Here is a 24,308-nt window from a genome sequence, read left to right on the forward strand (position 1 = left end):
CAGGGTGCAAATAGTATTTAAATTCGTTGCACATTTCGATGTTCGCACCTCCCTTAGATATAAGAGCCCATTTTTCCTATATTTTCTCAATACTCAATTTTTGTAGTTTCAGCGTATATAGACGACTAATAATGCAACTAAAAGGGAATTATTTCCATGAGATCACTCGTGGATCGATCTATTTTCTAGTCGAAAAATCATCGAATATCACTTACAGAAAATCCAGCTTCAGCATTTTATACTCGAGGTTTTCTCGAACGAACTCATCAAGAAATCACACAGAATGGTTCACGCAGAACGGTTCAAACAAAACGGATCACACAGAACGTTCACACAACACGGATCACGCAAAACGGTTCACGCAGAGCGGTTCACACGGAATGGTTCACACAGAACGGATCGTACAGAACGCTTCACACAGAACGGTTCGCACAAAACGCTTCAAACAGAACGGTTTACACAGAATGGTTCACACAGAACGGTTCATACAGAACCGTTCACACAGAACGGTTCACACAAAAAGGTTAACACAGAACATTTCACACAAAACGGATCACACAGAATGGTTCACAAAGAGCGGTTCACACAGAACGGTTCACACAGAATGGTTCACACAAAACGGTTCACACACAACGGATCACACAATAAAGCCAGTATAACCAGTTAAGCGCAATAAAAATAAAATAAATAAATAATAAAAATACAGAAATAAATATCTTGTTTCTGCAGCAAATTAATTGCGTGGCTAAATTAATAATTTTCACTCGATTTATTCGCAGTTTGAAGTTTTCCAACACTTTCAGTTTGATGGAAATGTTGCAATCCTAATTGTTTCATAATAAATATACAACACGATTCATGTTTGATCAATCAATCGGATTATTAATCAGACCCGTCTAGATATTGAAAATCATCATTAAGTAAATTAAAATTTCTTGATATAATTTTTTAATAGCTTGAATGTACCTGGGAGTCACTGACCGATCACTACATTTTCATCTTTTCTTATATATATCTTGATAAAAAACTATAAATTCACGGCGGATGACGCAGGTTAACACGGGAAAACATTTATCAGCAGCAAGCCTGCCTGGGAGTCACTGACCGACCGTCGCAAGTCAAGTTACTAAAAAAAGCTTGCATTTATCTTTCTAAGTTCTACACTTGATAAACCAACGAGTAACAACATCACAACATCGATAAAGCTTTTATGTGTGATAATGAACGTTCTGCTCCACAGGTGATAGAAAATATTCGATTATGTTTAAAGGGCAAGTTGTGGGAAAAATCGAACGTTAAGGATAATGATGATCGTACTACAGAGATCGCGTCAGAAAAATTGAAGTTGAAGACGAGTTTCTTCTGTTTTAAACTTGCTGAAGAAAGAAATTGAATTATTAACTCGGAAATTGTTAGCCTTGATAGTGGATAATAATTGCTTGAAAAACTTGCAAATTATGGGTAATGTCTTCAGTCACACAACAAGCCGTTTGTTGTATAGTGAAGGTAGATAATTAAACAGCACATCAATAAAATTGACTAAAAAATGGCGAAGCAGTCCGACCGTGGGCGAAGAGTCAGTTGAACGTATCTCATGCGATCAAGTTTTACGGCTGGCCGAGAAGCAAACCGATATCGATAAGCAATCGGCGTCGTGTTTGATGTCGTGTCAGCCTCGCTCCGGCTCCTCTCCGAATAAATTGTTGACCTTAAAACGAGTTCTTTTGCCTTTTGCGCGTCGTAGCCAATTCAGCAGAATCGACTATAAAAACTACCATCCATTTCTATAGTACGGTTGTGATTTTGAATCATTTCCACCCAAGAACTGAAGATGTTCAAGCCTTTGGAGTTGAGATGCTACAGTCGTAACGGCACCAATGTCGACCAGCCTGTAGAGACGACAGTCTTTCCGAGTTCCAACGCGTCTTTTGATGCTGAAACTCGTAAACGCCGTCAATGCAGAGCTTTCTTCTCTGGGATCAGTCAAGCATTTGATGCTTCGAGACTGAGATTTTCTGAGCCTTGATTTTTTTTTCTTTTTTACCATCTGTAAGTAAAATGAGGTTCGCAAAACCATAATTTTTTTCAAATTAATAAAATTTTACTTCATGAGAGTCGTACAAATTTTTAAATCTAACGTCATTCAAGGTTCGTAGAAGAAATCAGAAGTACAAAAACAACCCGAATTCTTTAAAATTTTCATAGATTCACATGCCATGAATAGAATGCTCGAGTCTCCTTATAATTTTCTTATCAGGTCGGCAAGTTCACTAATGAAATTTGCATATTTTCTTGTGATACCGAAGCAATGCGATCCTCTTTTTGCTTGATGAATTATCCGAGCGATATTTGTACCGGCTAATTTGTGGCAATAACGAAACTTATAAGCCTTGAAAATCCATTTGTAGCTCTCAATAATACTTGTACTCATTAATACAAATACGTCATCATAAGATATACAGAAAATAAAAAAAACGGCACATCCTATCATTCTGATGAATTCTACATATTATACTACTCATGATTCTTAATAAGTTATATCAGAACAAATGACCGAGACCTTATTTAAAATCACAAATAGTTGTGTGTAGAGAATTTTGTTTGACGTATTATACAAGAACGTACCTGTGAATTCTTGAAAACGATTGAATGATGTAGATTTATATGTGTAATATTGAATAAATCCCTATTTTATATCCCATTAAAAATTCTTATCCCATTTATCAATTTATCCCATTAAAAATTCTTTAATGCACAATTCAATTGGAATTATAATAAGAATGAAAGATTCTACTACACAACATAACACATTTAATTAATGCAATAAAAATATTCATCAATACGAAAGTCTTTTAATTTTTCTCATAACTGTGAAGTTCATGCATACATTAACAAAAATTTCGTTAGTAGTCGGAGCTTGATATCCGCAGTAAAAAATCAAGAACTCCGCAGTAAAAAAGCAAGATGTCCGCAGTAAAAAAGCTGGATGTCCGCAGTAAAAAAGCAGGATGTCCGCAGTAAAAAAGCAAGATGTCCGCAGTAAAAAAGCTGGATGTCCGCAGTAAAAAAGCAGGATGTCCGCAGTAAAAAAGCAGGATGTCCGCAGTAAGAAGGCTGGATATCCGCAGTAAAAGGGCTGGATGTCCGCAGTAAAAAGGCTGGATATCCGAGGTAAAATGGCAGGATGTCCGCAGTAAAAAGGCTGGATGTCCGCAGTAAAAAGGCTGTATGTCCGCAGTAAAAAGGCTGGATATCCGCAGTAAAAAGTCTGGATGTCCGCAGTAAAAAGGCTGGATATCCGCAGTAAAAAGGCTAGATGTCCGCAGTAAAAAGGCTGGATGTCCGCAGTAAAATAAGCTGGATGTCCGCAGTAAAAAGGCTGGATATCCGTAGTCAAAAGGCTGGATATGCGCATTTAAGAGGCTGAATTTATATTCAGCTATTTCTCGGCTTATTTTGAACAGTGAATAAATGTTTTGGTATATTCTATTTTGAAGCAATGTATGAGAAGTGTCTTACCAATTTCAGTTCATAATGACTGACATGCAAAATATATAATCAATCGATTTCTTGCAATGTTTAATAACGTATGATTATCGCAAGTTAGTTTTTCAGTCTAAATTTTATAACTAAAGGTTTCACTGATAATTCTTCAGGATCATTTTTAAATCATATCTCTTGACCTTTTGAAAATTATCCACGTTTCATATAGATAAGGTTGTTTTCAATAAATTTATTATCCCTTTATAGCCATGGCCGACGCTACTGTTCAGAATTGACAGCCTATATCTTATGTTTATTCTGGACTAAATTAAATTCAATTCTTCCATTTCCAGTCGGCAGGCGTGGGCTGCAAGAAGCTTCTGTTCATGTCTCATCAGGCCGCCTCAGCATGGGGCATGGCCGCCGACATGCAGCCTCACTCCACACACGCTGAAATGAATCTGGTCTCACTCTACACACTCTAAAATGAATCTGGTCTCGCTCCATACACTCTAAAATGAATCTGGTCTCGCTCCATACACTCTAAAAACACACTCTAAAATGAATCTGATCTCGCTCCACACACTCTAAAATAATTCTGGTCTCGCTCCATACACTCTAAAATGAATCTGATCTCGCTCCACACACTCTAAAATGAATCTGATCTCGCTCCACACACTCTAAAATGAATCTGGTCTCGTTATACACACTCTAAAATAATCTGCTCTCGTTCTGCACAAGCTAAGGCGAGGCTGGTCTCGATCCACACACTCTATATAAATGAATCTGCTCTCGCTCTAAACGCGCTAAAGTGAATCTGGTTTCACTCTACACACGCCAAGGTGAAGCTGGTAAGGTAGGAATCGATAAGCTTGTCAACAACGTCATCTGGAGACGTTGTTGAATCTAAAACCTATCTTGAACAAAAGAAAGCCTGTTGCATTATTTCAAAAACCATTATGTCTTTTTTGCTATGAACGCCAAAAAATATATACTTCGGAAATGTGTGCATCGAATGGCATTCAATTAGGAAATGCTTGAGATAAAAAAACGCTCGAAATATGAATTAATTGCAGGGCAACAATATTAGATAAACAGATAATTATAATGCCTTTGATCGCGTGCCTTTGGTCTGTTTGCCCAAACAGATAATGCCTTTGTTCGAACAATTCACTGCGAAGGCCTAAAAGAGCAATAATTATCAACCCCTCAACGTCCGCAGTTGCGGTTGCATTGTCTTCCGGGACGTTGATTTCGCTGACTTCTAACCTGAATTTACGCGCAGCAAGGAAAGTTGAAGTTGGTTCTCTTACACCTTACAGCGAAGCGCAAAATTGTTCTCGAAAGATATTTATTGTAACTGTCGTTTGGTATTAAAACTTTAGGGACGTTTTGACCTATGAATCAGTAATTTTTATGGCGTGGGATAGGGAAAAATATTAAAATTTGTGCTAATTCTTATAGTTATCAACGGCAATACTGACCCATACCAAGTATTATGTAATTCGATCATATGTTGATGAAGAATTGGTTATGAATTATTGTTTAGGCCTGCCTGTGTGAGGAACGATGAAATATGAAGCGGTATGAAGATGAAATTTGAAGATAATATTTGAAATGGTTGTACAATTGACGCATTAAATGCAACCTCAACTGATGAGTAATATTAACGAGAAATAGATGAACAATCCCCAGCAAACCAGGGATGATATATATATGGATCGAGACCCCACTTAGCTCCATGTGTTGCACAGCACTATTTTGACCCGCGTAGAAAAAAATTTCGCGTAGAAAAATATAGCACTTTTCTTCAGATATTGCCTCCATCGTTATACAAACTTAATACTCACTATCTTGGAAATTACCGTAAATAACAAATAATAATGAATACGCGAAGCAAATAGTGCCTGTGGAGCACAGGTTTTGGTAATAAATATGAATATCTTTTGCACTATAGTGCACATATTTGAACATTGGATTCTTTAACAGATTTGACATGGAATTAATTGAATGATGTCTGAAGAATCTGGACTTTATGGAGTAACTTCTTCCATTCGTGACCGAGCGTTAATAAAAGGAGCCCTAAAACCACAATAGCTCAGAGTTTAGCGGCCCATGAATGTCAGGCGGGGGCTCAATGAGGGCGCCCCACTTGAGACAAATTCGAAGAAGTCCAGCAGAGTATAGTGACGAGGAACTGAGGGGGGAGGAGCTATATTGGATATCAAAGTTGATAACTCATCAGACTTGCCATGAAGGAAGTTTGGCTGTTAAGAAGCAAGTGATGCGTTCTGGCAGACGCAATAAGATCGTTCTGAAGACAATGCCTGTATGGGGCCATAAAGTTCTAAGTTGTCTGCATTAGCTTCTCGAAGCGACATTAAGAAGTTCTGTACCAACTATCTAACGACGGAAAATGTATGAAATATTTTCTCAACATTTCCTTCAGGTAAGTATCTGTTCATAATCCAAACGAATTTCTCAAAGAAAATGCATTCATAATTAGAATTTGACAGCCGTTTAGGAAATAAGCATTACCAAATTTTCATTGTCAAGCTGCCTTTTAGGAAATAGAAAATTTCCGAAATTAACCAGAAATTTTGCGTCAGTCTTAATAAGCGTATTTTGAGAGATGACTAGTATACGTATAAGTCATCCGATTCACTTCCAACTTAACCAACATCGATGATATCAGAGGTTCAATTAACTACCTTGAGCTACACGAACAGTGAGCTATGAATGAGTAGCCAGGCTAAAAATGTGGATTATTATTTAAAACGCGTCATTTTATTAATGAAATTGTTTATGTCTTTGCCAACGGCTGCCGCATACTCTATCCCATCGGCAATGATTGACATCGTTCATAAAAAGTTCATGTTGTAGTCAGAGACAGAGTCTCTGTTGTAGTCATGCAGAGTCTCACTTCAGCTATTCCAGTCTTAGTTCTTCACAGCCCAACAAACCTATAGCTGCTTTGAAAGTGAATTGTCACTTTCGTCCTAAAAGTTATCATGACACTTCAGCAATGCAAGGTGTTTATTTATATATATATATATATTTGTTGAAAATCAATTATATACCTTGACTTAATAGATAATGCCTACCAATTAATTGAGTTGGCCCAATTATTGACTCATTAATCCCTCATGGTGCACTTGACCATGTGAAGAAATTCATTCAAGTTTGATATGAATTGCGTCATGAAATTCGTAGTGAAAATTTAATCGCTCTGAACGCCTGCAGATGCGGAAAGATAAATTGGATAATAATTTATTGATAATTAAAGAGCAACATTTTTAGCGCATTTTCTCATTTATGGAAAAAATGCACAATTGTGCTCGCCATGTCCGTCTGTCTGTCCATCCTTGACCTCAAGTTTTCGTCGACGAGAAAATGCTCTCTCTGTCACTCACTGCAGTGAGTACTGAGTTATATTTTACCTATTTGCGATTGGCCATCGCTAATGATCATTATAAATTCGGGAATTAAGAGCTGAATAATGCTTTGTTATCACTCATTTAAATATTCAGTAAGCGAATAGTCTGAGATTGTTTTATAATGTGATACTGTATTTATTTAATAATTGATATCTATACGAGCTCAACATTTTGTGTTCAACAAACTGTCTACGTATTAAGAACGTAAAACAACATGATCTAGACTGCTCACATGAAAAAAGAGAAATGGTCACGTTTATTTTTAAGTAAACTTCAAGAAATTACGGGCTACAGAATTTCGAATCACAGTTCAGGAATATTTAATAGAAGCAATAAAGACACGTGTTTACCAGGCAATGCTTCTCAGTAATTACGAACTGCCGCGCCAGACGTGCAATGCATTGCTGTCGGCTAACTGCAATAAATATCTTCATGCACTCCCTCTCTAAGGAGCCAGCGATTAAATCAAGAGAACGTAATTGTTTACGCAACGCAGGCAGGCACCTCATTATCGCTGCATTCTATTCCTCTTTATTCAAAGTAACAGGAAATTTTTTATCGAAATTATTCTTTTACTGTCTGTTTATAGTAATTTCATCTAAAAATGCTTTCATCAGAACAGTAAACTTCCCTTCGCAAGAAGGATTACAAAAGATGCCCGTATCTCTCAAATGTCTTGTACAGTTTTTTTTTTTGCAGTGATTTTCCCAGCGGCTGAGTTCCCAGTAAAAATTAAGATGTACTGGACTAGAATAATGTGATCTTAGTGATCTAATTGAACCAAACGATGTTTTATACCCTTAGTATTATTACAAACCTCTATTTCTAAGCTGGGATCGAGAGACAACGTTCACGGTTGCTCAGGTCAAAGCCCGAGGCAATAGAGGCTCGGCAAAACATGATAGTTCACAGCGGGCGGGAACGCCGTGGCTGCAGTGCACCGTTGACTGTGTTAGGGTCAGGATGTGGCGATGGTGTTGTCCCGACCTGCTGACAGCCGGCCTGCTGCATTGTGCCATGCAATAGAATTCTTTTTCTGCTGATATATTTTTCTATCATAGAATGAGAATTAATAGTGTTTTCCGTCCGTATTGCAACAAGTCTTTAGGTCAGAATATTTTTTATATTGCATTAAAAAAATTCTTAGTGAGACTCGATTGTAAAAGTTATGAGTTAATTAACGTGTTGTGAAAGTGCATGTGCGATGATTTTCTCCGCTTTTCATTTGATCGAACGCGTCTATGGCTTCACTTAAATTCCGAAAAAATTATTGGGTTGGCAGTAATGAATTATTCTAACAACTTTTGCAAAAACCACTGCTGTTTAAGTGTAATACATTTTGTAATTTGAAAGAAATTCTCATATTTTTCCTCCAACAGAAGCTAAACCCGTAATCTATTTATAGTTTATATCAGTGTGAGTGCCCATAACTATAGTGATTGAGCACTTCGGCTATAAATTCGTTTTTGTTTACTGATCCATGAAATATGTTTTTATATTACTATTTCGTAAGATCCTAAACCTTTTTTTATTTTTCAATTGGTGTCCATAATTTTAGAACTAGGGCTAGCCCATTGATGTCCGTTGCAGGACTTGGTTTAATTGATAAAAAACGAAACTGGATGTAACTTAAGTTTAACAGCTAATGCTTCGATAAAAATAATTTAGACATGACTGTCCAAGTTGGTGTCGTGCTAAAACAACTAGCAGCCTTAGCTGTGTTCCAAATCCCATTCTGAAATTATAAAATAAATAAATAAATCTTCCATTTGCGCCATTTAGGGAGAGCTGTGATCTTTGGAACTGCAGTCTGGTCTCTGCGACTGATCTTATGACGAGGTAAGCCTTCATAAGATTCACTATAAAATCTCATAAATATTGATTTTAACTGTTATAGTCGCCTCACTATAACCTCATTCGGATCTCAATTATTATAATGACCTCGCTAAAAATGGGACCGATATTCTTTTTTTCTGTCTCAATAGTTATTGAACCTGTTTGATGCGTTGATGTTGGCGACTTAATTGAATTGAGGGCATACAGTGCGTTTCTTCTCGATGTTAAAATGACCCGCGCCACATGCATGCATTTTGCCTAGTTTGCAATTAATTATTGACTGATATGTTCACTGCACATAAAAATTTCTTCCTGTGTGTATTATCAAAGAAGCAGTTTGCTTATCCGTGTTGGCAGAAATTCCCCATTTCTTGAGATCGTCCGGAATTTGGGGAATAAAACAATAATTTATTAGTTTATAATCGGAGCTTTGAACATCTTATAATATAAATTTTTTTCGTTTTAAAATAGATTAGAAAATAATTGTAGTGGAACATATATCTCACAACAGTATTATTTATTCTACGGAATCTATAGTTAAGTTTATCGCTAAGTTAGAGCTTTGCTTCGCAAGTTTTGCACTCAGACCTTTATTTTGAGTAACCGGATTGTACACTGCGAAGTTGGCTGGAAAGTTCGAAACATGAACTTTAGTTCTTGCCATAGTAGACCTTTGATGTCCCGAAAAAGATTTTCAGTATTAGGGCACAAAATGTGACGTGCACATGACGTAATATGAAATTTGAGAAAAATTTTCCCAGTGATTGACGTTGAACGTGCAAATCTGCTAGTAAATAAGGAACAAACACCTCGGTAATAATTGCCCAACTTTGCACTGATTTGGTCTTAATACTAAATTTGCTAAATTTATCAGCTTGATTTATCGTAAAAATAGGTATTTTGAGATTCTAAAAAAGATCGGCCAAACTTTGAATAGCAATCGGTCAAAATTTGGACATCGCCTTTGCATGCTCAGTCACGCTTGACCGAGGTAGAATCAATGGAAATAGCTCACCTTCCATGGCCTCTTTTCCCTAAACAATTTCCCGAAGTTTTGAACCTATGCCACCACGACCCGGTTAAAGGTTGCGTAAGTAGTGGAGATTGTCAAGGGAATATTGCAATATTTCTGTTGGCAAATATATATATGCCATTCAGCTTAAATGTAACGCTTCAGTGACCTCAGACAATCCGAGGAGATTTGGGGCTGGCCAGCGAAATATAATGAAGAAATGTTTGCGGGAATTTATCGGAACTGAATCTGCCCTTATTTAAATTTATTTCTTACATTTGAAATTTTTGTTATTCGTCACCCAACGAAAAATTCCCATCCTGCCGCTGAACAGATAATGAGAATGTTGCATCCATTCTTCCAAAACAAAGGCACATAAATGCAATTCTTCCTGGGCTAGAAAGATTTGGAGCCTGTCTCCTCTTGGGAAATGTGAACAAAACTACGAGGGGCTCAATTTGACTCGCGGTTTCCGGTAGCTGGAAAATTTGACGAATTTCAGTTGTGCAACGAACACGACCGCGAGGGCCTCCCAAACAATCGTCTCCCAGTTTGAGCAAATCAGTGGGAATAAATCAGAATTTAAGAATTGAAAAATGGTTTAATATCACGTGGTAATTAGATGTAGCATTATGACGTTCATTATTTGAATATTTGAATTAGAATATATAATAATTTTATACAATTTTTTTCGTTATTACAGCCAACTGTATGCACGCCTGAATTAAAATAAATGTTACACTTAATTTTTCTGACATGAAATGACTTAGTTAGCCAGCTTAAAATCTTGTTTACTCATCTCGTTCTCGTTCCAAGAAAGCCCCAGTGAGAAATTCTAAGCATGCGCAAGTTGCAGTAGCGAGTCCTAAAAAAGAACTCGTTTGAGTCAGCACAATTAGCTGGCCAATTAAACGCATGGCAAGCGACGTGATAAGCCGCTCCATAGGCATTTTAGGCCGTGCGTTTGCAGTTTTACCTGCTCTGTAATCTGGCTAGGTTCGTGCTCTAACTCAGCAATACCAGACTGTGCAGCCGTTTTCATTCATTAGCGTCACATTTCAAAGTATCTGGTACGCCTAAGCTACTCATCAGCCGGAATAAAGCCGTGTCAGTGTCGACAGAAAGATAGACAGCCATCACCAGAACCGTTCGCGTTGCAAGCCTCGAATAACAGCCCCTTACAAACGATTACTTTTTAATTAGAACCCTACTCGGTTCTTTCAAGCCCGTCACTCAAACGTGAAATGACCGGAATCGCTCTTCCAAAGTGAGTGTCGGTCATAACTTCTGTGTTGGAGGCACCGAATAATCTTTATCATACGTCAGAACGAACATAACTTATCGTTCTTAACGCGTTATCAAAAATACATGCACTGAAATCTCTGTTCCTAATAAATCCTTGATGTTTACTTCCGCAAGCACTGCTTGTAGTTTCAAAAATTTATTCAAAAATATATTTTTGAATACTGTAATTTATTCAAAAATATATTTCATGGTTGGTTTTAGAACGTTATGCAAGATTTTACAACTGAAATTCGAGCAATTTTTTCCAATATCTTTCATTTACATCCAGGTATCACTATCAGCAATTAAAATCAATAAACGATTGTACATAATTTTATAGTTTGTGATTGCTTTGGTGTTAAGAGCCATAAACTGTCCCCAGTGGCCCATCCCTTACGCAACGCGTGCTACTCCCCGAGCTGTTTGAAATCCAGTGCAATCACTCAGTGTAATTAGATTCAATATTCAGACTTTGAAGACGAAGATGACTGGGTGGCGTCAGGCACGAGTTCTGTATTGCAAAGCTCAATTCAAAAGGATGTGGAATGTTTGAAATTACTTTACAACCATGTTTTTTCGCACTCATTGTTAAGCTCGTTTTTTTCTAAACCGGCATATCATTTGCTTCTACTTTATTTCCAAGATATTAAGAGCTATTAAAAAAGCATACTTCATACGAAGCAATCTTATAGAAATCTATATCAGCTCTTTAGCATCTAGGGATACATACCAAGTCGTTCAACAAGACACAGCACATTGCCTTTCCTCCTCTGAATATATCTCAGGCATTCTTCACTCAAAGGAGCTTCGAAGCTCCTGCCGAGACGGCAAACGAGAAAACCATCTAAATCCATTTGGCGTCTCACTCGGTAGATAGAGCAAGTCCGTAATTTGCGCTGGGCTTGGGCGTGGTCCTCCTGAGTGTTCTGCAACGCCAATACCTAAGGCAACAAGTGCACCCTATAACTAACGAGCCCTGTAATTTTCTCTGGTTTTAATTTATTCTTTCTGCCAGTGCGCACTGTCTAGTCGTCTAGCCAATTAACATTCTGTTCCGCTAACCCTTACAAGACTAAATAAGCATTCTGTATTTGGGGGATAACGGGAAATACTCGAAACAAATTTCGTTGTGTGTGGGCTTTTTGATGCTTGCCAAAGTGACATTAGTTTTTTTTTGCCTTGTTCGCAACTAAATGAGAGAACTATCTCAACAAGAGTCTCTTTCCAATGAGTTTCTTTTTTGAGATTGGTGTCATTCGTGCATTTTAACATGATGAAGATATTGACAGTAGTGAAAAAACATGATCGTAAACACGTATATTACCAGTATTTTACACGATTCTTGCAAGCATATATATAAGAAGACTTAGACCAGAGATTGGTTATCTTTTTTTCGAAACGGCTGTCGAAGAGCTCCAGGCTTTTAAGCAACAAGAAACTCGGCTGTACCATTTTTGTGTGGGTATGGGGGTGGCATAAACTTCATGCGCCTAGACTTTTTTTGGAGCGTCGGCTGGAGGTAGTTCGGTTTTGATGAGATTCCAAGACACTGCCTGTCTATAGTCAGTGATGGCATGCTATTCTGACCTTTTACTCAGATGCTTTCGAAACTGCAATTGGTTGGCATGAACTTCGTTGCGTTCTCGAGAATTGCATCGTTTGTAAGTACTTGGACCTAATATTTTTCTTAAAACTTATGAGAGGGACTTAAACATTCTTTATTTATAACACAAAATTGTCAACTGTTCAAAACTAACGTGTCACTGTGTATAATTATCGGTGTTGTTTGCTTTGATTTTAGTAATAATATTTGAACTAAATAACCTTGTGACCTTATCCCTAATATGAAGTCTGTGTTTCAAATTTTTTCATCCTGTTGCTTATATCCTGTTGTTGTTAATTTCAAATTTACGTTTCAAATTGATATCAATTCTGTATCTGCTTCATTTATTTACTTTCATATTTTCTTCTCGATTATTTTCTGTTACCCAAGTTTGCTTAGGATAATTTCGAGTTTTCACAGTTGTCCATTTTCGAAACGTCTTCCTCGGCAGTGGTCTGATAGACGTGTTATCGATTCTCGGTTACTACCCAGTTTATTGTTTTTCGATACTCGGCTTGAGTCCATCGAACTCTGCAACGCTGCCTTTTTGACAGCTGGTGATTTCTGCCCCCACAATAATCTATCCCCATCGAGTTTATTGGCGCCGCGCTTATCTTGGAATTCAACTTTGCCAGCTTCTCGATTTTTTTCAAGCAGAGGCCATTTATGTTACTTTTTACCAATTTCGCCTTGCATAATATTACTCTATATATTGAGCAAGCTGGAGCAAGCTTTGCTAAAAAAAATCTATCCAAGAACGAAATCATGCTGCTGTTGGTGAAGGATCAAATGGATGAACAACCAAGATAGCTTCCAGCCCGAAAGCAAAAATCGGCATGTACAGTAACGTGAAGATATCTTCTTCAGTGCACAGTCGGTAAACCTGTACCTGAAGACATAAAATTTACCCTGTCCACGGCTAACCCTGTGCAGTCGCACTGGATAATTAATGTATGTTAAGAAGACCCCGAAGACACTGTTAATGTATATCATAAAAAGTCCTATGCATACTGTATGCTTACCATGTGCGTTGTACCTGCAGACCTACTGGCAGATCCTCTGCACACTGACAATTAACCTTTCCTGTGCATTATATCTGCAGACCTCCGAGCAGACTGGCTGCACACAGACTGCATTCCTGTGAATTGCACCGGCAGATCTCTTAGCAGACCCTCTACACACTGTCTGTATATATTGTGCATTGAACCTGCAGACCTCCAAGCGTACCCTCAGGGCACACCGACTGCATTTTCTGTGCACTAATGTGCCCCCTAATGTGCCTAACAATCCGGCACTGCATGGACTGGTATGAGCGCGCTCGCTCGTAGGCTGTGGCAGCGCAAGTAAGCCAGCGCTCTGTTTTTGGTGTTGAGTCTTCAGCTCTGCTGCCAGAGGCTCCGTCTTCCTCAAGCGTTTATGCAAATTGAGATCGCGCAGAGTCTGGGTAGGTAGCTATTTGAGTTCCTTTCTACCGAGACGCACAACAGAGAAGCGTCATTGTTTTCCTTGTCAGCACCCAAAACAAGGTGTTTGTTTCCCGCTTCACCCACCAGCCGCCCATCAGGGATAGGCGACTAGCAACATAAGTAAGCTAATTCAATTAATTCAATGCAAATGACATGCATAAGAGGACGGATATGGATTTATGTACACACGTTGATCAACACTGCAGGGTGCAGTGGCGTCAAATAATTGAGTTGCTTGGCCCACTCGATCCTTTCATATATCATATAAGTTTAGCCCATCAAGTTATAAAGAAAATCCCGGATCCTTATTAAAATATATGAATTATTCATCCATTGTGGAAAAATGATTTATGAATTGAAGGAAATATATCAGTGATGAATCATATTGCAATACAACATAATCAATTGTTGACTAGGTATCCCTTGAGAAATAACATTGGACCGTTGTTAATCCGATGAACTAATTTTTTAGTAGAAGTAAAATATGAAAATTCAGAAAAGGCTGCGTTGATAATCCATCATAATTTGGCCCGATGTCAAATTGCTACGATAGAGGTAACGAATGACAATTCTTATTTATTCACGAAGACAATTTTATATGCGTTGTCACTGATCGATCGTACCGGAATTGAAATAAGTTCTATCCTGTGGATATATTAAATTCTTCCTTTAGTGAGGCCTTGACATTCGATCAAAATGAAATTCGACGGCAAATTACAGCAAAATCATGACTTGAAAGTCGACAGAGCTTCAGAAGTAGACGAGACCCACACTTCTTTTATAAAGAAATAACCTCTGCGCTTCTCTCATTCGCTGTCAGTTTGCGATCCTTCTCGTGATTTTTTTAACCATGATGCTGGTTTTTGCTCAGCTGCAGCTTATTCCCGAGAAATTTTAAATTTTGAGCAGGTTAGTTGTTTGTCAGTTATTTCTAATTGGAAAAATTGATTCGGAAGTCGATAGGTGGAGAGATCGACGTAACTCTTTATTGGAACGGAATAACGCCGACTTTCTGATACCTACTTAAAATCCGCAAAATTAATCCTTTATCAAGTGCAGATTTAAGTCCAGCAATTGCATCTGAGTTGATCTTTTTTGACTAAGTATTTTTATCAACTATGGCGAATGTACAAATGTAAATTTACTAACTCGGGTTCTACCAAAACCTCGGAAGAACATCGTAAGAATTCAAATTAGACTAGTGGCTCTATAGGCTAGCCTTCAATAACATTAAAGCGCTCATTTTGTTATCTATCATTCAGCGTAAGATTAGTCGAAAACGAGTCAGTATTGATGTCTACAGCGTCGAACACAGCGGTAATTTTGAAATGTCTATTTGAAATGTAATTCTGAAGCGGGATCAAAGAGTCTAATAATTTTGTTATGATAATCCCGAATATTTATGTACGTCATCGTTATGCGACTATTCGGCCTTCAGTTTTTGGCCTGAAAAATAACTATTAGACCAGGTTTTCTATACACCTATCAGAAAATGAATTTTACGCTGACGATATTCTTCCAAACGAAAACATTTATATATTTCAACGGAACGTGGGATTTTTATGATTCCCGAAAAAGCTTTTATTTTAACTAAATTGCTTAGCTCTATTTGCAGAGTTTGTACAAACAACATACTTAAATATGTTGAAGTTTTTTTATTAATCGTAGATTTTTATTCGTTACGCATGCTCAAATTTCCGACAGCAACTCTCACGAAGATGTTGCAATTCACTCGGCTCATTTTCTAAATATGTTTTGGCTACCATGCAGCGCAGTAAACTGCCCCCCATGAATCATGCCGGAAGGTGCTGCTTAGCTGCCTTTATAGTGATGGTTGCTTTAAGGTTCCATTGCTCTGGACACGTAGCCACGTTAGACGCATGCAAATAAGAGCGAGGTTCATCTCGCGCGCTAAGGAGGGCACTCAAGTTACTCGTGGGCCGTATGTAGCTAGCGGCTCCACAACTTCATTTTCCTGGCATCTTGATGCGTATCATTTAACCTCGCATGGCAGGAAAATGTCGAAAATTATTTCATTCTGTCTGGGATTAAAATCGATTTATTTTTGTTAAAGTTTTCTCTTTCCGCAAACTTTTCATGATGCTCATTCCATATGACTGAATTTTGAATTTTGATGACTCTTTTAGTTAATGACCAGTGATAGACTCACAATTTTTTATGTCCTGCAAGGCAAGCATTTCTTGTTTTTCAGATAAAAATGCATTAATATTGGTCGTAGCTCCCGCGGTTGTTAGAGGTTCGATGGTTTGCCATTTTCAGATCGCTAGAAGTTGTATTCTTATGTAACATATTTGTAGATACAGTTAATTTGACCGCAGAACATGAACCATGTGGTGATATATTCGTTGAGTTCACTTAACGTCTTGCGCACCGTTGACGCAGATAAATTCAGCGTGCGACCTTCGCGTAAATGGCCTCCTAGCCACCCCCGATTTCTATCCCTGCGAGGCGCTGATGCGCAATTTGTGCAAATATGGCCGGCATGGCAACGTCATTGTTGTCCTAGAATTTCCCGGACCCCATCACGTAGCAAAGATGCAAAGTTAAGTCAGACGTGTTATCTTACGCGTTGCATACGCGTCATGTTGGACATCGTCTGTGTACATGAAACACAAGGTGTGACTGGAGGCAATTCACCGAGAAATGTTACAATGGAAGGTGTATGTCGGGGATAAGCTCAGCGAATTGTTCCTCTCATCACGGTAGAATTACTTCACGAATTAATTTGCATTGCCCATCTGATGGTAAACCCTTGGCGGTGTTCAACTACGGAAAATCCCGCAAAATATCTTGTGGCATGTTTTGATTTTTATTTCATCATTCAGTAATTTATTGGATATTTTCGAATTTTCGGAATACGAGCACAGTTTATTGAATTATCCGATGTCAAATTGACTCGTTACAGCTCTATCGATCAGTCATCTCGAGTCTTCTACTTTGCTACATCTTTTCTAATCACATTTGAGTTTTATGTTTAGAATTTCCGTCCTGATTGACCTTTATATGCTACTAAATAAGATTTTGTTGCCACTTATTGCAGGGCCGCTTTTGCAGCTGCAGTTAAATTCCTTGCAAGTCTAGCCATAAACTCTGCGGCGCGGCTATATCTTCCTCGATTCCTAGCTGCAGTGCAATAAAACTTCACCAGATGACTAAAGGGAGATTAAGTCTCAGGTGTTCTTGTACAACCTAGACCCTGTGTGTGAAGCTACCAATGCAGTTGCAGAGAAATATTTTCCTATAACGTCCTGCGCGAGGCGATGACGTACAATTAGTGTAAATTCAACAATTTTTATGTCCAATCAGTTACGCGTTGAGAATATTCTTAGCGTGAATTTCGAAAGAAATTTCGCTTTGTCCATGCGTTTGTTGTGAATTCCACGCTGAGCGATTGGGATCGATGTAACAAGCAGTTGTTCGGTTATTTCTGCCTATTTTATTGCATGCAAACAATAGCCACCCGTTTCAAAGGCTACAATTTCCTACATTTCATTTGATTCAAATCACAATAATTTTGGTTCAAGTCTTTATGGTTTTTGAAAGCTTAACGTATTGCTCTGTAATTATGCTCTTTCAATTAATATCCGAACGGTTCATATCATTATGGCACATTTGGTAAAGTGTGGAATAGGAACTTTTACGATATCAGATCACAACAGGTGAGAATTTGCTTATAAAAAATTTCTAAACTGCATTGAATTTCGTTGATTACAACATTTTTCTTCCTTTGCAGCATAATTGCTCATATGAACGATCGCGAGTTTCCATTTAGTAGGCTTATGATAAATTAGCAGCTGCATATGTGTTATCGCACTATAGGACTGAAGTGATTTTAATCTCTCAACAACTAATCAATTCACCAGTTCTCCTGAACGCTATTGTTCAGTGCATGTGTCATACGAACCTTGTACTGCAGTGCGAGTAATAATTTACGAGTATACACTATCTACATTACTCAGCCACGGCAAATGCAGTGCAAAAGTATCATGATGCCAATGACCCTAGTACGCGTCTTTTTATCATGTACGAACACTTGAAAGTTTTTCTTTGGTGCAAATACTGTGAGTATCTTCTCTCAATTATAACCACATTCATTTACTATGAAGGTATATTGAAGATTACAAACTTAAGTCCAGATCGTATCCAGCGTGGGACATTTGAAAATCACATTCCTAAGCTCATATAATTTAATATTTGAACCTTAAAGCCTCCATTTCGAGAATTCGTACCGAGCTAGAAGTAGTAGTTTCATTCCAGCGAAAATTTTCATGACCAGACTATTGGTCGTCATCGGCCCCAAACCTCTGCAGATTCGAAGAAAGATTAATAAGAACCCGTATCTGTGCAGTCACACCAGCCTAATTTCATATAACTGAAAATAGCCTAAAGTACTGTCGATGAATTTTCTTTACCTATGATGGGGAATTTTCAATAAAGTTTAGATGTAATGAACACGATTCACTATCAACGCATTTTTTTAATGTTCGCAACCTGTATTCACAGGAGGAAAATATCCATATCATTATGCAAATGGAATATCTAAAATGACTCATTAGTTTGAAAACAAATGTTTTTCGCACCAATAAAAATAATGCAATAATAAAATAAAATTAAAAAGCATTGCAGGAGCTGAGTTGCGTGTGTGGTGGATAAATGACGTGCGTGTAGCAACAACCCACAAGGAACATGACGTGTAAACAACGTTGAATTAACGTTGGTGCAACCAAACAGCGTTCATTTCAACGTTGGTTCAACCAAATAAAGTATAATTCAACGTTTATTCAACCGAATAACGTTCATTTCAATGTTGCTTCAATCAAACAATGTTTAAGTAAACGTTTAATCAACCAAACAACGTTTAGTTCAACATTGATTCAATGTTTGGCGAGAAGCGCCCAGAAATGAATGTCTGTCTGGCAGCGTCCCCCTTACGTGCCTCGCCTTATGCGCTGGGCGCTGATGCGCCGATAAGCCGCGCTTATGGAGTGAAACTTCGGCGCGCGCTTGCGCCCACCGCGGGCCTATTACTGTAAGATACTATAACATTGTTGGTAGGTTCGCCATAAATTCTACGGAAATTCAATAATATGGCATTGAATTCATAGCCAAGATTATGGCAAGAATAGGCCATGGGCCTATTTCTTCAGCGCCGACACTTCTATTCTATAGGATGGTATTGTCGCTCATTCTGTATTTGTATACAAGGTTTATCGTTGTTTGTTCTGGGGTCGATAATTCGCTCGATTTTTAGTTGCATATCCCTTGTGCATGAACTTGGAAGAATAGGAAATTCCTAAATGCATGGTTTTAGAATTTATGTGTAATTTTCCAGCATTGCACGTGGTACAGCACAGGCAAAGCTTCACTTTTGTGGTAGTTAGTGTATTATTCATTTTATTTATCACTACTTAAGGTAGTGTTATTATTTTTTGCTCTATTCAAATTCAAGCAATTTGTAATGCCTCGCTTAACTGCAAGTGTACCCGTAGGGTTTTCGTATTAACTCTCAAACGCAGCTTTTTCGTATCAACTCTTACTAATGTCGTAAATTTTCTTCTGTATTTTTTTTTTACTTTTTGAATCATGCGAGCTGTAATGATAATAAATGATCAATATCAATATTATTTAATGATCAATATCAATATTACTTAAAGTAATGATTCATATTAAACTTTTCATTACCTATAAAGCATTTAATGATATTGTTTCTTACCTGGCAATTATGTTAGTCGTACCAATTAGGGTATCATATCATGCCTATAATTATTGTACAACTAAATGCCAACATTATTTAACGTTTTTCTGCATTCAACAAACCTTGCATTTGCAGCTGAATATTTAATGGCATTAATCACTTTCTTAGAATTTTTGTCTGTTGTAGCATAAATAATTTTTCATCCTGTTGAAATGCCCTAATTCTCGCCGACATTAATTTCCATGCTGTGGAAAATGAAAAGATCGAGCGCCGACTCGTTGAAGACATAATATAAAGATATTCAATAGATAACAATCAATATATAATTAGTAATATTGATTAGTAATATGTGTATTTCCAGTTTTCCCCTCTCGTTTCTCTCAATCATTCTTGCAGGTCATTGATGAATATTCAAATAAAATATCATTGAAACATAGAAGTAAACGATGAATTACTTTATTTGGACATGAAGAAATAATGGTGTGATGGAAGCTATGCTATCTGGTAAATTATAAATTTAGAAATTTGATGATCCATATTACGCATTTTGGATATTTTTTCATTTATAATTTATTTCTAATTTTTCTTCAGTATCTAGCGCAATGAGATCGAGAGTCGTTTTTCGAATTTTCGCCATTAACTAACGTTATAATTATATAATTAATACTTAATGTATATTACATGAAGAGTGATAACCATGTACAGTCGACTAGTTTGTTAATTTGCGCATTGTAAAAATCTATTCTGTGGAATCGTCGAAGTTTTGCGAGGGATCTTGATTTTTTTATGATCATTTTATATTCCGGTAATATCACCATATCCGAGAGATTGCTCAATATTATATGGATAAAAATTTACTGTTTATGAATAATATGGAATTTATATGAATAATATGGAATTTATATGAATAATATGGAATATATATGAATAATATGGATATGAATCTACTCTGCATGGGACATATGATGTCGGTGGAAATTTGGGAAGTTTCTTTATAGTTTCGCCTAGTGGACATTTAAGGGTTAATTCGAATTTTAATTCTATTAATTTTGAATGTCAAATTCATGAAGTCTGTTTTGATTTCATCATTTACACGTTCTACTACGTGTAATTTTCGACATCACCGTTCTGCATATTCATTAACTATTAGCGGAATTTTTTCTTTTGCTCCTTAATTTCAAGATTTTGAAACTCCAAATTCAGATTATTTCCTTGCCGATTATCAACAACAAATATATAATAATTAAAAACAAAAAATCAATTATCAAAGGCATAGTCTACGTACTCACCTAAGGAAATACAGAGCAATTTATGAAACTTCTCTAACAAAACAACCTGCTTACGAATCTCGCATTATAATCATTAAATCACGAACAACTTTTATTGTTCCCTTGGCAGATGACAATTAGTGTTCTATTTATGCTTGAATCGATCACACTTATTTTGATAGGCTTCGCATTCATAAAAGTCTCGGCAACGAAATCGTACAATCCCTTCAACGTTCAGGGAAGATTCTCCAATTGTTCAATGCTGATAACCTAAAGCATTCGCTACCTTAATTTTGTTCTTGATCTTTATGAACTCGATAGCTGCTAATTTCCTCTCATTTTAAATCAGCGTTTTATTTGCAGTTGCGCAAACGTGTCTCGATACAATATTTCTAACCGTCAATGTCGATGGTGCTGCACCTGCATGCCTTTTTTATAGATTTCGCCTGTGTATTTTCAATGTGAGCTGTAAGCGAAAAATTTTTAGCGTCTCTATTCTTTACTTTCAGTCAAATGCGCTCTTTCTTAGTAGTCTGTTTGTTCACCACCCTATGCCTGTTAATGAAATGATTGCTAATTTTACATGTTAATTTCATTTACTTCTACATGCTATCAGACTTGAAACACCTAACTATCTCATCTTCATTTATCGTTCTCTATATGCTTATTTTCCCGTATACTTACTGACTTCACACTCCCCATATGCACTGTTCACTTTACTCAAGCTGTTTTCTACCGAACCTAACGCCCTTCAATCCTTACTGTCAACCCGCAGGCTTCCTCCTTCAGCCACGAAGGCCTGCGTCCTCCTTCTCTCGACGCTAGCCACTCGCAAATTGGCCAAGGTTGGTTATTATTGGAGCCAAATTTGTGGTCGGTAACCGCATCAGATGCGCGATAGAGAGCAGGCTACTCGGCGACGCTCGACAGGTTCCGAGCCCATCAGCTTGTGGCGCCCGCTGGGAGCATAGCATTTATTTTCGATGCACATGGTTGCGTCCATTTATTGTTTATGTCAAATTAATATTTTTATTTCCGATTTGTTGCTATCGTCCTTCTTCAGTTTACTCGTGGGTCTTTGATAATTTTCTAACTTCTGATTGAGGCCTGCTATTTATACTGAATAAGATATAATTGCCTTTTTGAGAAAAGTACAGAAAACTTGAAATTGCAACACGAAATGTCAAATATTCGTTTTTGCTAATTTTTTCCTCGAAATTAAACGTCATCTGACTTTTAATATTGTTCCTTCTACCAGGCACAATATCCAACAAATAAGCTAAGCTAAAAACAGCCAATCTCTGGCAAAAAGAGAAGTCTGCTTGCATATTATTATGCAGTTTTTGCCCCAGTACACCCAGCAGCCAATGCTTTATAATTGCCCATTGCAATGAGTTACGTCGATGACTGGCGAGATTCTGAGCCTGTATACACGCAACTAAGATAGACGTCGCTCGATCTGTGGTGAAGTTATACCGATTTGCTTATCTACTCAGATGTGCTGGGAGCAAATAAATCATCTCGACTATGTAATACGATACTAAACTACTCTAATATTTGCTGCGATATAACTAGAAATACATTTGTTTTCTTCTCCGATGAATTTAAGGATTTTTATATTTTATCTATAATTCGGTTTCTTGAAAGAACACTCTTTGCGCCTGTATAACATCGAGTAAAAAAAATACTTATTCTTAGTTAATAAAGGTCTCAATACGAAACCTTTGACGTTTTCAACATGAATTCGGTGCTCGCAATAAATCATTTCCTGCCGCTACCCTCATTTTGTTTCCACCCACCATATCCTCCAAGTCATCCTCCCGCGACTGGGTCATGTGAAGCAATCACGCGGCGGTGGTTTTACCTTCTCTTGGCATTTTTGAACGCGCCCTTTTTTCCATTCCTTCACTTTTTGTGTTTTGGTCGTAAAGGCGAGCTTCAGTTAATTAATGAAGCCCAAGCTACCCAAACCTGCCCACGCAATAGTACGTCAAAAAATGTGCGGCCTTCGTAGAGGAAGATTGTTTCGTGCCTTGCCTGCGACACCGCTGGTTCTGCCCGAAATTAATAAAATGCCTAATATAATTTTGTGATATTCTATCAATATTTATGGGATCAAAATCAGAAATGAAAATTTTATCTCGTCTCCCAAACCTCTTTGATATTTTCACCATTGATATTCAGGACAGTGCTAAAAATAAATTATTTTAGGGTGGTAGCTCTCATCAAACACCCCCGAAATAGAAAGCTTAAGCCCCTCATTGGCCCTTATTTGTCTGCGATTGAAAAATTAATGTTATGGTATGACGCATGAGCTGACCCTTGGCCTCATCCTTCATGGGTGACGGTTAAGAACCCTTGAAGGATTCTGATTTCAGCGATGGCGACGGTTTTGTACACAACATACACGTGCGGGACGTGTTGTTCCTGCGCTCTGATGGCAGAATTTACCAGAAAAAATTAAAAAATCCCCATCAACACTTCTCGCCAACGTATTTCCCTATAATTGATCAATAAGCTAGAAAAATAGGTAGCATACACGGGAGATGTGACTCGACAATAGGGACCATGCAGTTCCTCCTGAAAATTATTATGCTTCCTCAAGCAAGCTTTTCGAACGGAGAATTTCAGTGGTTCGGACCCGATACAAAAAAAATTATCATGATGCTTGTCAGCCGTATTTTTTATTCATCCGTGATTGCAACGACGAGCCGAATATCTAAGGGCCTTCCAATTCAACAAATGCGGCCAAAATATTTAACTATGTTGGCATTTTTTGGTGAGCAATTGCATTACACACCTCGATCGTGGATAATTAATCAACAAGGTTAAGTGTTTTATTAGTTCCTTTCACACAATTTTCACTGATAATATAGCAACACAATATGAGCACGTGCCTCGGCTTTGGCCTCCGTTCCTATTTTTTATAAAATCAGTTGCAGATGTTTATGAGATTCAATAATTGTATATTTCCAGGCGTATATAATTGTTCGATCAGCTGCGAAATTTAAAAGAATGTTGATAAATTTGGCTCGGTACATAGCTCTCACACAACACCAAACAGCGTAATCACTGAGGATACGCGTTTGATCTAAATAGATCAAAATAAATAGAAGTAGTCTTTTGTATAAAAAAATTGACACTACTCCCTATTTTTTCATCATTGTATTGGTTGGTGGTCTCAGTAGGGCTCAAACCAATGT

General features: G+C 37.5%; 1 protein-coding gene across 4 annotated transcripts in view; it reads left to right on the forward strand.

Moving 5' to 3' along the window:
* The first annotated feature begins 8,301 nt into the window (after nt 1-8,301).
* The window catches only part of LOC108682366 (leucine-rich repeat-containing G-protein coupled receptor 5A-like), a 78,927-nt gene continuing 62,920 nt past the window's right edge, over nt 8,302-24,308 (forward strand). For all 4 annotated transcript variants that reach the window (XM_018171517.1, XM_018171518.1, XM_018171519.1 and 1 more), the window contains exon 1: nt 8,302-8,759. The gene's annotated coding sequence lies outside the window, so the exon portion shown is untranslated. The remainder of the gene's footprint in view (nt 8,760-24,308) is intronic.

This window comes from Hyalella azteca, unplaced genomic scaffold, assembly GCF_000764305.2.
Source record: "Hyalella azteca isolate HAZT.00-mixed unplaced genomic scaffold, Hazt_2.0.2 contig10335, whole genome shotgun sequence".
Classification (NCBI taxonomy): domain Eukaryota; kingdom Metazoa; phylum Arthropoda; class Malacostraca; order Amphipoda; family Hyalellidae; genus Hyalella; species Hyalella azteca.